General features: G+C 41.9%; 1 protein-coding gene across 11 annotated transcripts in view; it reads left to right on the top strand.

The window, feature by feature from the left end:
• ppfia2 (PTPRF interacting protein alpha 2) overlaps positions 1 to 16,171 on the top strand; it is a 172,525-nt gene that overhangs the window by 13,699 nt on the left and 142,655 nt on the right. For 4 of the 11 annotated variants that reach the window (XR_011240068.1, XR_011240067.1, XM_069519335.1 and 1 more), the window contains exon 1: positions 3,014 to 3,360. The exons of 1 other annotated variant lie outside the window; for it this stretch is intronic. The gene's annotated coding sequence lies outside the window, so the exon portion shown is untranslated. Of the gene's footprint in view, positions 1 to 3,012; positions 3,430 to 16,171 lie in introns of those variants that run through there. 6 more of the 11 variants (XM_069519342.1, XM_069519341.1, XM_069519339.1 and 3 more) reach the window with 3 other exon arrangements.

Raw genomic sequence — 16,171 nt, 5'->3', positions numbered from 1 at the left:
CTACTATAATGGTTATTGTCGCTATAGTAATGAGGAGCATTTATTCATGAGTAGCGGCTCCATCAACCAAATCGAACCCTGAGATGAATCTTGAAAAATGAGTCTCCCCTGTGAACTGGTTCATTTAGTTTCTCCATTCAAACAAAGAGACTGCTTTTTTTCCCCCATGCACTTTATTCAAAAAAGTTAGTGAATACATTAGCCGAGTTGACAACATGCCAACATCAGACAAATGCCCATCTCCAAACCAATCAATGTCAAGTACAGGTAGCCCACGTAGGTGATGACGACAGGAACTAGGTATGTCATTAAAGAAATCTGTAGTTTCGCTCCCTATGTGATCAACACGAGACAATAATGTTGTTGTGTAACTGTTCAATAAACCAAATGAAACCTGCAGGTGAATCTCTGCAGCGTTTAACCTCGGGTTCTGGGTGCGCTCACACACCAGCTTCACGACCTGCTAGCTAGAGTATTTTTTCACTTTGTGGGACAGCCAGCGCCACTTTGCCATGTTTGTTTTGGTCATTTATCAGACAAGAGGCAAAGGGAAGCTGGAGCTGCAGCAGAGGACGGTGCCATCTGAAAGCGTTTTCCCCAGACGGGCCTTGGTTGCCGCTTAAGAGAAGAATGAGACAGGAAACACCAAACCAGTGCATAATGTCTGTTGATTAAATGGCGTAGCCGGCGACGGGCAGCGGGAAGATAAATCAAACAGGATGGATGTTTTCCCAGAATCCAGGGAGAGTAGATTCCTGTGAATGGAGATCCAAGTCCATAGATCTTACACAGTGATTGTTTTTTACAAAGAGACATGATGTAATTATCTAAGTGAGGACAACAAACAGTCTCTGAAGGACTGTAGTAAAAAATCATTGTTTTTCAACACAGTGGGACATATAGTACAAGACAGTACAAAGTATAGAGGTATCAGCACCATGGACAGAGACAACCACGACCACAGGCAACGATTTGTCCCATTGACATTAAACTCTACATAACTTTGTGAGATGAGATTTTATTTGGTTTCTGTTTAACTTCTCTTTATATATTTGTATTTTTTGATTTTTGCACTTATTTACTTCAGTGTCACGTCCAATGGAGTCTGAAGTTTGGTAAATTCACAAAGATATTTTCCCTCAAATGTCCCTCATATTGTATTTGGATGATGCATGTGTATATCTTTTTATCTCTGTGTTCTTGGTCCCACCTGCCATTAGATTTCCACCTTCTGTCGAAGAAAGCTTTGTATTTGCACAACGTTTTCACTCATTCAGTGCTCTGAAAACAAAATAACAGAGTGGCACTCTGTAGAGCAAATGACTGCGCCAACAACCCACCACACCATTGTCTGCTTCTTATTTTCGAAATATAAAATTGAAGTTGTCCTACAACGTAATTGATTTGTTGAAGAAAGTTCCTGGACCTGCTGTTTAATCCACATTTGCATATAATAGCTTGTTATTTTTTATTCGCTAGTCTTAGTCAGATTAGAGTAAAATTTTGGCCGCAAAAAATGAATCAGAGTTTAAAAATTGCTGCTTTACAGTCTGTGGTTTTTGAAATCTTAATTTCAACCGTACCATTTAACTGGTGCGCATCTAAAACAAGAGAGAGATGATTCAGTCTTTTCAAAACAATCTTTGCAGCTTCCTGGATATGCACACAGACTTTACTAAAACATTCATGCCTCACTTTGAAAAGATCCTTTTTTTATAAACCTAAATTATAGCAGGCTCAGTGACACTCATTCAAGCTCTTTAATATTTGATGAGCAGAGAAATGGTGTTATTCTTTCTGCGGGCACATCATCACTGAGCCACTGGGTAAGATTTCACTTTGGGTCAAAAGTCTAACCGTACAGAAAAACACAGGTGTCGTACAATTCTGAAGAATATAGAAGCTAAATAATGTCATATTCACTGAGACCTCTGTTTATTTTCAACAGTAAACAGATTCTTCAGGATTAAGATTCAGTTTGGACTCATCACCTGCTGTTTAATTTCCTTTGGACCAAAGATGATCTGTGATTGAAAGTTACTTTATCAGGAATCTATTTGCGAGTAATCAATCGTCTCTTACCCCAGAACAGAATTTACTTAAACAGATCAGAACTTGAAAAACATTTCATTTGTGGCTTCTAGTGGCTCCTCCCACTCTTACTTCTCTTATGAGGGAAACAGACTCAATCAATACACAGCAGCACTCACACAAGGCTGATCTTCTTTTGACCCAGTGTTTGTTATATCTTTAGATTCATGCTGGGTGGCACAGTGTTGGGTGTTGAAGGTGGTGCAGTGGTTATTGCTTCACAGCAAGAGGGTTCCTTGTTTGAATCCCAGCTTGGCACTTGGCACCCACTCCGCATGTTGGTTTTCTCAGGGTAATTCAGGTTCTGCACATGAATGCAGGTAATTAAAAAGTGGATAGCCGATGCATATGGATCAGTTAGTTTAGTTGTTTTTTTTACCTACAGAATTAACCAAATCTTCTTTAAAAATATTTTTATTGAATCAATGAATTTTCTAGAATTTTTCAAACCAGACTAAATGCAACAGTCTGAGAAACAGTCTGAGAACAATCCCAGTTTCAACAATTGGAAGCTGGCACAGACCAACTGTGTGACTGGAGAAGGTGAACATGCAGCAGCTTCCAGTTGTGGCTGCTTTAATGACCCTGGAAAAAAAACTGAATGGAACAACATCACATTCATAGAGTATGGACAGAAAACCAATGTATTTCTAACTCTTAGGACTCACATATATTAGACTTTTATTATTTGATGAATTTGTAGCCTGGTGTTTCCTCTCCTCTTTTTTTGAAATTCCTTGATTTTAAAAATGTTGCACCTTAAAATTGGAGTTATAGCTTCAGAAATCTGTATGATCAGTAGTAGTTGTAGTAGTATTTATAGTAGTAGTAGTAGTAGTAGTAGTAGTAGTATTGGTAGTAGTAGTATTGCTGTGGAAAGAATTGCACAGCTGCAACTTTAAGACTCCACACGCCTCCCCTCCGTCATCTCCGACAATGGTCTTTTCCAGCTCCGCTTGTCACAGCAGAATTTGTAACATGCCATAATTTCTCCACCGGTGTGTGTGTGTGTGTGTTGTCCCCGGAAATCAAATGTCATCACCCGACGCGGCTAATTTGGCGACCACCGGCCTTTTGCGTTTTTGACGATGCCAGCGGCGGGGACCAGCCGCACCTTCAGCTCCATCCTCGGATCCTCGGCGTCGCTGCTGCTGCCGCTGCTCGAACAAGCCTGGTAGGATCGTGCGCTCGGCGGCTGCGTGGCTTGCAGAGACTGCGGTCGTCACCGATCCGCTGCCGGAGCCGCTCCTCGTAGTGGAGGAATAAATTGTGAGTATGCACCCGCTGCTCCCGCCGGTGTTGCGGTGACCTACATTGCCCCGCTCCTGCAGCCTCAAGGTGATTTTTCTGCGGTGCCCTCCTCCTCCTCCTAAACATCCTCTGGGTTTTTTCTTTTTTTTTTTTTCTTTTTGCAGATGTGGGCTCCAGATGTGAATGGATACTGCATGCATGGTGTATGTGACATATGCATTGTGTGTGTGTGTGAGTGTGTGTGTGTGTGTGTGTGTGTGTGGTTGACATTGTGGGGGCTCTGCAGGAGGAAAGAGGGGAGAGAAAAGCAGAGGAGGAAGGAGAAGATGGGCCCGGCTGTCACAGGAGAGAGTTAAAGGGGGGCGGGATGCAGACTGAGAGACTGGAATGATGTAATGCACTTGAGACAATGGCCAAGGATTCTCCCCAATTAACATTTCACAGGATATGGAGATGTTACAAGACTGCAGTCAGTGTGTGTGTGTGTGTGGTTCATAACAATAAAGAAAAAGAGGAGCTGTCATAGAGAAACAGCTGCCCCTCCTATAAACGATATTATTACCAGCTATTATAGAGATGCAAAGAGGGAGAGAGAGGTTGTTGCATGCTCTCTCTCTATAATAGCTGTGTGTCTCTGTGTGTATCTCACACTTCTTATGTGGCCAATCTGTGAATGAAGGGATGAATGTGAATGAATGAACACATGCAACACATGCAGGAGCTGACTTATTTCCATGCCAGGAGGTTATCAGCCACAGGCAAAGCGATGATCCTGCTCTGATCTTGTAAATTAATATTCACATTTGCAACTATGACACACACACACACACACACACAACAGCCGGCTGAAGTTCTGGCACACAGAGGTGGAACTTTAAATTTAATGTGTTTTGCGTGCAGAGTGTGTGATTTTCCAGTGACGCTCCTCCGCCATGCAAATGCTGAATTTGTCTGGTGTGCAGTCAAAGCTTGTATTGTCCAGAGCAGTGGGCTACCTGTGGCAAGAGTCTCTTAAATGATGCAGGATGCAGGTTGTCTCCTCTAGGCCACTGGATGGAGCCTCCATAATGAGGAAGGTGAAATGTTGGCATTGGTGGTGACTGGTGTGTTCCAAATCACTTACAACCTGCAGGTCTGTTTTTTTTTTTTTTCCCATTCACCTCGATCTGTGCTCTTATTCAGTCTGTATCGATTGATGGTTTGCATGACCTTGCTGCAGGAGATTGTGGGCGATGGTAAAGGCTGCACACTGTTCTCTCATGCTTTCATGTGCATGCAGACTTTACTCTCAGTTCAGCACACACACACATCAGAAGAGGCTCACCCACAGGCCGAGGTGTAGAACACTCAGAGACAAATGGACACACTCAAGCTTGATGCACAGTCTCCACAGCAGCCTGGGTATAACTCTACACCCGTGCCATCTTCTATCTCCTTCACTTTACACTATGTGTGTCTACTATAGAAGATCATAGTTTTTGTGTGAATTAATGTTTGGTCATATCTACATTTACATCCTATGACATGGGTCCATAGGAATAGGTGATGCAGCCTAAGGGAATAAAGAAACAGCTATCACTACATTTGAGGTCCCAGGAAGGTGACTGTAAATATCTGGCCTCTTGCAGATGGGACATCATGGATGGAATGTGCATAACTAAGATAAAGCAGCAGTTTAGGTTCCTCCCAGTAACAGTGGGACACATGGTACTCTGAGTGCTGTGGGAACAGTGGTGTGGAGAAATACCAGTGCACCTGTGGCATGTATTCCAGATCAGGAAGTTATATACAGTAGGAGCAAGTATCACTGACATTTTAAATCAAAAGCTGTCAGTTAAAGGCTCATGGTCACACTTTTTCTTGGAAAAATCATATTTTACTTTTAGTTACCTTAAATTTTTCATGAGATTTACCTTGGTTGTCCTTGAAAATCTTTTTCCTCCCTGCCCCATTGTCTGGTGTCTGTATCCCTGTCCCCCACAGGAACAGTGAGATGCTTGTTGAAGGTCATTACTCTAAAATGCACTGAACTGAGCGCTGGCGCTCACAGATCCATGAGAGTATTTTTGATTTCATTATATTTTGACATTTAGGTGTCTAAAGTGTAGATTTTCAAAAACGTTGGTTTCTGTGTATCTGTGTAAAACTAAGCAATTGGGAACTCATGCTACACTTCACTGATGGCAACTATACCGGTTGATCAGGACTAAAATTCTGACACGGAAATTCTGAATTTTCCATTTTCCAAGTTGCTCAAAGATGATTTACAGAACAACTGAAATACCACCAAATAGAAAAATATATAGATAATAAACCACCAAATCTTGAATCAAAAGTACAAGATATTTTTTAATAACTTTTTGTCTGAAAGTCATAGAGACTTGGGCATTTCATGATTAGTAAAGGGGGGCCTGCTACGCATCCACACCGAATTTCAGCACATTTCAAGCAAGCAGCGCTGAGTTATTCACCGTAAGCTGATATGGGTTAGGGCTGAAATTAGGGTTAGGGTTACAATTAGGGTTGTGATTAGGGTTAGGGTTAGGGTTGTGATTAGGGTTAGGGTTGTGAACCCATTGAAGATCAAGATATTCTTGAATAACTTTTTTTCTGAAGGTCATAGAGACTTGGAAGTTGGTTCCATCTGAACTAATGTGGGGATGCCCGATCCATTGGTACCATCCCTGAGCTTCTACGACCTTCGGAAGGTGTCAAACCACCAAATCTTGAATCAAAAGTACAAGATATTTTTGAATAACTTTTTGTCTGAAAGTCATAGAGACTTGTGCATTTCATGATTATTAAAGGGGGGCCTGCTACGCATCTACACCGAATTTCAGCACATTTCAAGCAAGCAGCGCTGAGTTATTCACCATAAGGTGATATGGGTTAGGGCTGAAATTAGGGTTAGGGTTACAATTAGGGTTGTGAGTAGGGTTAGGGTTAGGGTTGTGATTAGGGTTAGGGTTGTGAACCCATTGAAGATCAAGATATTCTTGAATAACTTTTTTTCTGAAGGTCATAGAGACTTGGAAGTTGGTTCCATCTGAACTAATGTGGGGATGCCCGATCCATTGGTACCATCCCTGAGCTTCTACGACCTTCGGAAGGTGTCAAACCACCAAATCTTGAATCAAAAGTACAAGATATTTTTGAATAACTTTTTGTCTGAAAGTCATAGAGACTTGTGCATTTCATGATTATTAAAGGGGGGCCTGCTACGCATCTACACCGAATTTCAGCACATTTCAAGCAAGCAGCGCTGAGTTATTCACCATAAGGTGATATGGGTTAGGGCTGAAATTAGGGTTAGGGTTACAATTAGGGTTGTGATTAGGGTTAGGGTTGTGAACCCATTGAAGATCAAGATATTCTTGAATAACTTTTTTTCTGAAGGTCATAGAGACTTGGAAGTTGGTTCCATCTGAACTAATGTGGGGATGCCCGATCCATTGGTACCATCCCTGAGCTTCTACGATCTTCGGAAGGGGTCAAACCACCAAATCTTGAATCAAAAGTACAAGATATTTTTGAATAACTTTTTGTCTGAAAGTCATAGAGACTTGGGCATTTCATGATTATTAAAGGGGGGCCTGCTACGCATCCACACCGAATTTCAGCACATTTCGAGCAAGCAGCGCTGAGTTATTCACCGTAAGGTGATATGGGTTAGGGCTGAAATTAGGGTTAGGGTTACAATTAGGGTTGTGATTAGGGTTAGGGTTGTGATTAGGGTTAGGGTTGTGAACCCATTGAAGATCAAGATATTCTTGAATAACTTTTTTTCTGAAGGTCATAGAGACTTGGAAGTTGGTTCCATCTGAACTAATGTGGGGATGCCCGATCCATTGGTACCATCCCTGAGCTTCTACGACCTTCGGAAGGTGTCAAACCACCAAATCTTGAATCAAAAGTACAAGATATTTTTGAATAACTTTTTGTCTGAAAGTCATAGAGACTTGTGCATTTCATGATTATTAAAGGGGGGCCTGCTACGCATCCACACCGAATTTCAGCACATTTCAAGCAAGCAGCGCTGAGTTATTCACCGTAAGGTGATATGGGTTAGGGCTGAAATTAGGGTTAGGGTTACAATTAGGGTTGTGATTAGGGTTAGGGTTGTGATTAGGGTTAGGGTTGTGAACCCATTGAAGATCAAGATATTCTTGAATAACTTTTTTTCTGAAGGTCATAGAGACTTGGAAGTTGGTTCCATCTGAACTAATGTGGGGATGCCCGATCCATTGGTACCATCCCTGAGCTTCTACGACCTTCGGAAGGGGTCAAACCACCAAATCTTGAATCAAAAGTACAAGATATTTTTGAATAACTTTTTGTCTGAAAGTCATAGAGACTTGGGCATTTCATGATTATTAAAGGGGGGCCTGCTACGCATCCACACCGAATTTCAGCACATTTCGAGCAAGCAGCGCTGAGTTATTCACCGTAAGGTGATATGGGTTAGGGCTGAAATTAGGGTTAGGGTTACAATTAGGGTTGTGATTAGGGTTAGGGTTAGGGTTGTGATTAGGGTTAGGGTTGTGAACCCATTGAAGATCAAGATATTCTTGAATAACTTTTTTTCTGAAGGTCATAGAGACTTGGAAGTTGGTTCCATCTGAACTAATGTGGGGATGCCCGATCCATTGGTACCATCCCTGAGCTTCTACGACCTTCGGAAGGTGTCAAACCACCAAATCTTGAATCAAAAGTACAAGATATTTTTGAATAACTTTTTGTCTGAAAGTCATAGAGACTTGGGCATTTCATGATTGATAGAGGGGGGCCTGCTATGCATCCACACCGAATTTCAGCACATTTCGAGCAAGCAGCGCTGAGTTATTCACCGTAAGGTGATATGGGTTAGGGCTGAAATTAGGGTTAGGGTTACAATTAGGGTTGTGATTAGGGTTAGGGTTAGGGTTGTGATTAGGGTTAGGGTTGTGAACCCATTGAAGATCAAGATATTCTTGAATAACTTTTTTTCTGAAGGTCATAGAGACTTGGAAGTTGGTTCCATCTGAACTAATGTGGGGATGCCCGATCCATTGGTACCATCCCTGAGCTTCTACGACCTTCGGAAGGTGTCAAACCACCAAATCTTGAATCAAAAGTACAAGATATTTTTGAATAACTTTTTGTCTGAAAGTCATAGAGACTTGGGCATTTCATGATTATTAAAAGGGGGCCTGCTACGCATCCACACCGAATTTCAGCACATTTCAAGCAAGCAGCGCTGAGTTATTCACCTTAAGGTGATATGGGTTAGGGCTGAAATTAGGGTTAGGGTTACAATTAGGGTTGTGATTAGGGTTAGGGTTAGGGTTGTGATTAGGGTTAGGGTTGTGAACCCATTGAAGATCAAGATATTCTTGAATAACTTTTTTTCTGAAGGTCATAGAGACTTGGAAGTTGGTTCCATCTGAACTAATGTGGGGATGCCCGATCCATTGGTACCATCCCTGAGCTTCTACGACCTTCGGAAGGTGTCAAACCACCAAATCTTGAATCAAAAGTACAAGATATTTTTGAATAACTTTTTGTCTGAAAGTCATAGAGACTTGGGCATTTCATGATTATTAAAGGGGGGCCTGCTACGCATCCACACCGAATTTCAGCACATTTCGAGCAAGCAGCGCTGAGTTATTCACCGTAAGGTGATATGGGTTAGGGCTGAAATTAGGGTTAGGGTTACAATTAGGGTTGTGATTAGGGTTAGGGTTAGGGTTGTGATTAGGGTTAGGGTTGTGAACCCATTGAAGATCAAGATATTCTTGAATAACTTTTTTTCTGAAGGTCATAGAGACTTGGAAGTTGGTTCCATCTGAACTAATGTGGGGATGCCCGATCCATTGGTACCATCCCTGAGCTTCTACGACCTTCGGAAGGTGTCAAACCACCAAATCTTGAATCAAAAGTACAAGATATTTTTGAATAACTTTTTGTCTGAAAGTCATAGAGACTTGGGCATTTCATGATTATTAAAGGGGGGCCTGCTACGCATCCACACCGAATTTCAGCACATTTCGAGCAAGCAGCGCTGAGTTATTCACCGTAAGGTGATATGGGTTAGGGCTGAAATTAGGGTTAGGGTTACAATTAGGGTTGTGATTAGGGTTAGGGTTAGGGTTGTGATTAGGGTTAGGGTTGTGAACCCATTGAAGATCAAGATATTCTTGAATAACTTTTTTTCTGAAGGTCATAGAGACTTGGAAGTTGGTTCCATCTGAACTAATGTGGGGATGCCCGATCCATTGGTACCATCCCTGAGCTTCTACGACCTTCGGAAGGTGTCAAACCACCAAATCTTGAATCAAAAGTACAAGATATTTTTGAATAACTTTTTGTCTGAAAGTCATAGAGACTTGGGCATTTCATGATTGATAGAGGGGGGCCTGCTACGCATCCACACCGAATTTCAGCACATTTCAAGCAAGCAGCGCTGAGTTATTCACCGTAAGGTGATATGGGTTAGGGCTGAAATTAGGGTTAGGGTTACAATTAGGGTTGTGATTAGGGTTAGGGTTAGGGTTGTGATTAGGGTTAGGGTTGTGAACCCATTGAAGATCAAGATATTCTTGAATAACTTTTTTTCTGAAGGTCATAGAGACTTGGAAGTTGGTTCCATCTGAACTAATGTGGGGATGCCCGATCCATTGGTACCATCCCTGAGCTTCTACGACCTTCGGAAGGTGTCAAACCACCAAATCTTGAATCAAAAGTACAAGATATTTTTGAATAACTTTTTGTCTGAAAGTCATAGAGACTTGGGCATTTCATGATTATTAAAAGGGGGCCTGCTACGCATCCACACCGAATTTCAGCACATTTCAAGCAAGCAGCGCTGAGTTATTCACCTTAAGGTGATATGGGTTAGGGCTGAAATTAGGGTTAGGGTTACAATTAGGGTTGTGATTAGGGTTAGGGTTAGGGTTGTGATTAGGGTTAGGGTTGTGAACCCATTGAAGATCAAGATATTCTTGAATAACTTTTTTTCTGAAGGTCATAGAGACTTGGAAGTTGGTTCCATCTGAACTAATGTGGGGATGCCCGATCCATTGGTACCATCCCTGAGCTTCTACGACCTTCGGAAGGTGTCAAACCACCAAATCTTGAATCAAAAGTACAAGATATTTTTGAATAACTTTTTGTCTGAAAGTCATAGAGACTTGGGCATTTCATGATTGATAGAGGGGGGCCTGCTATGCATCCACACCGAATTTCAGCACATTTCAAGCAAGCAGCGCTGAGTTATTCACCGTAAGGTGATATGGGTTAGGGCTGAAATTAGGGTTAGGGTTACAATTAGGGTTGTGATTAGGGTTAGGGTTAGGGTTGTGATTAGGGTTAGGGTTGTGAACCCATTGAAGATCAAGATATTCTTGAATAACTTTTTTTCTGAAGGTCATAGAGACTTAGAAGTTGGTTCCATCTGAACTAATGTGGGGATGCCCGATCCATTGGTACCATCCCTGAGCTTCTACGACCTTCGGAAGGGGTCAAACCACCAAATCTTGAATCAAAAGTACAAGATAATTTTGAATAACTTTTTGTCTGAAAGTCATAGAGACTTGGGCATTTCATGATTATTAAAGGGGGGCCTGCTACGCATCCACACCGAATTTCAGCACATTTCGAGCAAGCAGCGCTGAGTTATTCACCGTAAGGTGATATGGGTTAGGGCTGAAATTAGGGTTAGGGTTACAATTAGGGTTGTGATTAGGGTTAGGGTTAGGGTTGTGATTAGGGTTGTGATTAGGGTTAGGGTTGTGAACCCATTGAAGATCAAGATATTCTTGAATAACTTTTTTTCTGAAGGTCATAGAGACTTGGAAGTTGGTTCCATCTGAACTAATGTGGGGATGCCCGATCCATTGGTACCATCCCTGAGCTTCTACGACCTTCGGAAGGTGTCAAACCACCAAATCTTGAATCAAAAGTACAAGATATTTTTGAATAACTTTTTGTCTGAAAGTCATAGAGACTTGGGCATTTCATGATTATTAAAAGGGGGCCTGCTACGCATCCACACCGAATTTCAGCACATTTCAAGCAAGCAGCGCTGAGTTATTCACCTTAAGGTGATATGGGTTAGGGCTGAAATTAGGGTTAGGGTTACAATTAGGGTTGTGATTAGGGTTAGGGTTAGGGTTGTGATTAGGGTTAGGGTTGTGAACCCATTGAAGATCAAGATATTCTTGAATAACTTTTTTTCTGAAGGTCATAGAGACTTGGAAGTTGGTTCCATCTGAACTAATGTGGGGATGCCCGATCCATTGGTACCATCCCTGAGCTTCTACGACCTTCGGAAGGGGTCAAACCACCAAATCTTGAATCAAAAGTACAAGATAATTTTGAATAACTTTTTGTCTGAAAGTCATAGAGACTTGGGCATTTCATGATTATTAAAGGGGGGCCTGCTACGCATCCACACCGAATTTCAGCACATTTCGAGCAAGCAGCGCTGAGTTATTCACCGTAAGGTGATATGGGTTAGGGCTGAAATTAGGGTTAGGGTTACAATTAGGGTTGTGATTAGGGTTAGGGTTAGGGTTGTGATTAGGGTTAGGGTTGTGAACCCATTGAAGATCAAGATATTCTTGAATAACTTTTTTTCTGAAGGTCATAGAGACTTGGAAGTTGGTTCCATCTGAACTAATGTGGGGATGCCCGATCCATTGGTACCATCCCTGAGCTTCTACGACCTTCGGAAGGTGTCAAACCACCAAATCTTGAATCAAAAGTACAAGATATTTTTGAATAACTTTTTGTCTGAAAGTCATAGAGACTTGGGCATTTCATGATTGATAGAGGGGGGCCTGCTATGCATCCACACCGAATTTCAGCACATTTCAAGCAAGCAGCGCTGAGTTATTCACCGTAAGGTGATATGGGTTAGGGCTGAAATTAGGGTTAGGGTTACAATTAGGGTTGTGATTAGGGTTAGGGTTAGGGTTGTGATTAGGGTTAGGGTTGTGAACCCATTGAAGATCAAGATATTCTTGAATAACTTTTTTTCTGAAGGTCATAGAGACTTGGAAGTTGGTTCCATCTGAACTAATGTGGGGATGCCCGATCCATTGGTACCATCCCTGAGCTTCTACGACCTTCGGAAGGGGTCAAACCACCAAATCTTGAATCAAAAGTACAAGATAATTTTGAATAACTTTTTGTCTGAAAGTCATAGAGACTTGGGCATTTCATGATTATTAAAGGGGGGCCTGCTACGCATCCACACCGAATTTCAGCACATTTCGAGCAAGCAGCGCTGAGTTATTCACCGTAAGGTGATATGGGTTAGGGCTGAAATTAGGGTTAGGGTTACAATTAGGGTTGTGATTAGGGTTAGGGTTAGGGTTGTGATTAGGGTTAGGGTTGTGAACCCATTGAAGATCAAGATATTCTTGAATAACTTTTTTTCTGAAGGTCATAGAGACTTGGAAGTTGGTTCCATCTGAACTAATGTGGGGATGCCCGATCCATTGGTACCATCCCTGAGCTTCTACGACCTTCGGAAGGTGTCAAACCACCAAATCTTGAATCAAAAGTACAAGATATTTTTGAATAACTTTTTGTCTGAAAGTCATAGAGACTTGGGCATTTCATGATTATTAAAGGGGGGCCTGCTACGCATCCACACCGAATTTCAGCACATTTCAAGCAAGCAGCGCTGAGTTATTCACCGTAAGGTGATATGGGTTAGGGCTGAAATTAGGGTTAGGGTTACAATTAGGGTTGTGATTAGGGTTAGGGTTAGGGTTGTGATTAGGGTTAGGGTTGTGAACCCATTGAAGATCAAGATATTCTTGAATAACTTTTTTTCTGAAGGTCATAGAGACTTGGAAGTTGGTTCCATCTGAACTAATGTGGGGATGCCCGATCCATTGGTACCATCCCTGAGCTTCTACGACCTTCGGAAGGTGTCAAACCACCAAATCTTGAATCAAAAGTACAAGATATTTTTGAATAACTTTTTGTCTGAAAGTCATAGAGACTTGGGCATTTCATGATTGATAGAGGGGGGCCTGCTACGCATCCACACCGAATTTCAGCACATTTCAAGCAAGCAGCGCTGAGTTATTCACCGTAAGGTGATATGGGTTAGGGCTGAAATTAGGGTTAGGGTTACAATTAGGGTTGTGATTAGGGTTAGGGTTAGGGTTGTGATTAGGGTTAGGGTTGTGAACCCATTGAAGATCAAGATATTCTTGAATAACTTTTTTTCTGAAGGTCATAGAGACTTGGAAGTTGGTTCCATCTGAACTAATGTGGGGATGCCCGATCCATTGGTACCATCCCTGAGCTTCTACGACCTTCGGAAGGTGTCAAACCAACAAATCTTGAATCAAAAGTACAAGATATTTTTGAATAACTTTTTGTCTGAAAGTCATAGAGACTTGTGCATTTCATAATTGATAGAGGGGGGCCTGCTACGCATCCACACCGAATTTCAGCACATTTCAAGCAAGCAGCGCTGAGTTATTCACCGTAAGGTGATATGGGTTAGGGCTGAAATTAGGGTTAGGGTTACAATTAGGGTTGTGATTAGGGTTAGGGTTAGGGTTGTGATTAGGGTTAGGGTTGTGAACCCATTGAAGATCAAGATATTCTTGAATAACTTTTTTTCTGAAGGTCATAGAGACTTGGAAGTTGGTTCCATCTGAACTAATGTGGGGATGCCCGATCCATTGGTACCATCCCTGAGCTTCTACGACCTTCGGAAGGGGTCAAACCACCAAATCTTGAATCAAAAGTACAAGATATTTTTGAATAACTTTTTGTCTGAAAGTCATAGAGACTTGGGCATTTCATGATTATTAAAGGGGGGCCTGCTACGCATCCACACCGAATTTCAGCACATTTCGAGCAAGCAGCGCTGAGTTATTCACCGTAAGGTGATATGGGTTAGGGTTACAATTAGGGTTGTGATTAGGGTTAGGGTTAGGGTTGTGATTAGGGTTAGGGTTGTGAACCCATTGAAGATCAAGATATTCTTGAATAACTTTTTTTCTGAAGGTCATAGAGACTTGGAAGTTGGTTCCATCTGAACTAATGTGGGGATGCCCGATCCATTGGTACCATCCCTGAGCTTCTACGACCTTCGGAAGGGGTCAAACCACCAAATCTTGAATCAAAAGTACAAGATATTTTTGAATAACTTTTTGTCTGAAAGTCATAGAGACTTGGGCATTTCATGATTATTAAAGGGGGGCCTGCTACGCATCCACACCGAATTTCAGCACATTTCGAGCAAGCAGCGCTGAGTTATTCACCGTAAGGTGATATGGGTTAGGGCTGAAATTAGGGTTAGGGTTACAATTAGGGTTGTGATTAGGGTTAGGGTTAGGGTTGTGATTAGGGTTAGGGTTGTGAACCCATTGAAGATCAAGATATTCTTGAATAACTTTTTTTCTGAAGGTCATAGAGACTTGGAAGTTGGTTCCATCTGAACTAATGTGGGGATGCCCGATCCATTGGTACCATCCCTGAGCTTCTACGACCTTCGGAAGGTGTCAAACCACCAAATCTTGAATCAAAAGTACAAGATATTTTTGAATAACTTTTTGTCTGAAAGTCATAGAGACTTGGGCATTTCATGATTGATAGAGGGGGGCCTGCTATGCATCCACACCGAATTTCAGCACATTTCAAGCAAGCAGCGCTGAGTTATTCACCGTAAGGTGATATGGGTTAGGGCTGAAATTAGGGTTAGGGTTACAATTAGGGTTGTGATTAGGGTTAGGGTTAGGGTTGTGATTAGGGTTAGGGTTGTGAACCCATTGAAGATCAAGATATTCTTGAATAACTTTTTTTCTGAAGGTCATAGAGACTTAGAAGTTGGTTCCATCTGAACTAATGTGGGGATGCCCGATCCATTGGTACCATCCCTGAGCTTCTACGACCTTCGGAAGGGGTCAAACCACCAAATCTTGAATCAAAAGTACAAGATAATTTTGAATAACTTTTTGTCTGAAAGTCATAGAGACTTGGGCATTTCATGATTATTAAAGGGGGGCCTGCTACGCATCCACACCGAATTTCAGCACATTTCGAGCAAGCAGCGCTGAGTTATTCACCGTAAGGTGATATGGGTTAGGGCTGAAATTAGGGTTAGGGTTACAATTAGGGTTGTGATTAGGGTTAGGGTTAGGGTTGTGATTAGGGTTGTGATTAGGGTTAGGGTTGTGAACCCATTGAAGATCAAGATATTCTTGAATAACTTTTTTTCTGAAGGTCATAGAGACTTGGAAGTTGGTTCCATCTGAACTAATGTGGGGATGCCCGATCCATTGGTACCATCCCTGAGCTTCTACGACCTTCGGAAGGTGTCAAACCACCAAATCTTGAATCAAAAGTACAAGATATTTTTGAATAACTTTTTGTCTGAAAGTCATAGAGACTTGGGCATTTCATGATTATTAAAAGGGGGCCTGCTACGCATCCACACCGAATTTCAGCACATTTCAAGCAAGCAGCGCTGAGTTATTCACCTTAAGGTGATATGGGTTAGGGCTGAAATTAGGGTTAGGGTTACAATTAGGGTTGTGATTAGGGTTAGGGTTAGGGTTGTGATTAGGGTTAGGGTTGTGAACCCATTGAAGATCAAGATATTCTTGAATAACTTTTTTTCTGAAGGTCATAGAGACTTGGAAGTTGGTTCCATCTGAACTAATGTGGGGATGCCCGATCCATTGGTACCATCCCTGAGCTTCTACGACCTTCGGAAGGTGTCAAACCACCAAATCTTGAATCAAAAGTACAAGATATTTTTGAATAACTTTTTGTCTGAAAGTCATAGAGACTTGGGCATTTCATGATTATTAAAGGG

Source organism: Paralichthys olivaceus, chromosome 23, assembly GCF_024713975.1.
Source record: "Paralichthys olivaceus isolate ysfri-2021 chromosome 23, ASM2471397v2, whole genome shotgun sequence".
Classification (NCBI taxonomy): domain Eukaryota; kingdom Metazoa; phylum Chordata; class Actinopteri; order Pleuronectiformes; family Paralichthyidae; genus Paralichthys; species Paralichthys olivaceus.
Note: the sequence above shows the minus strand (reverse complement) of the source record. Positions and strands in the feature narration are given on the sequence as shown.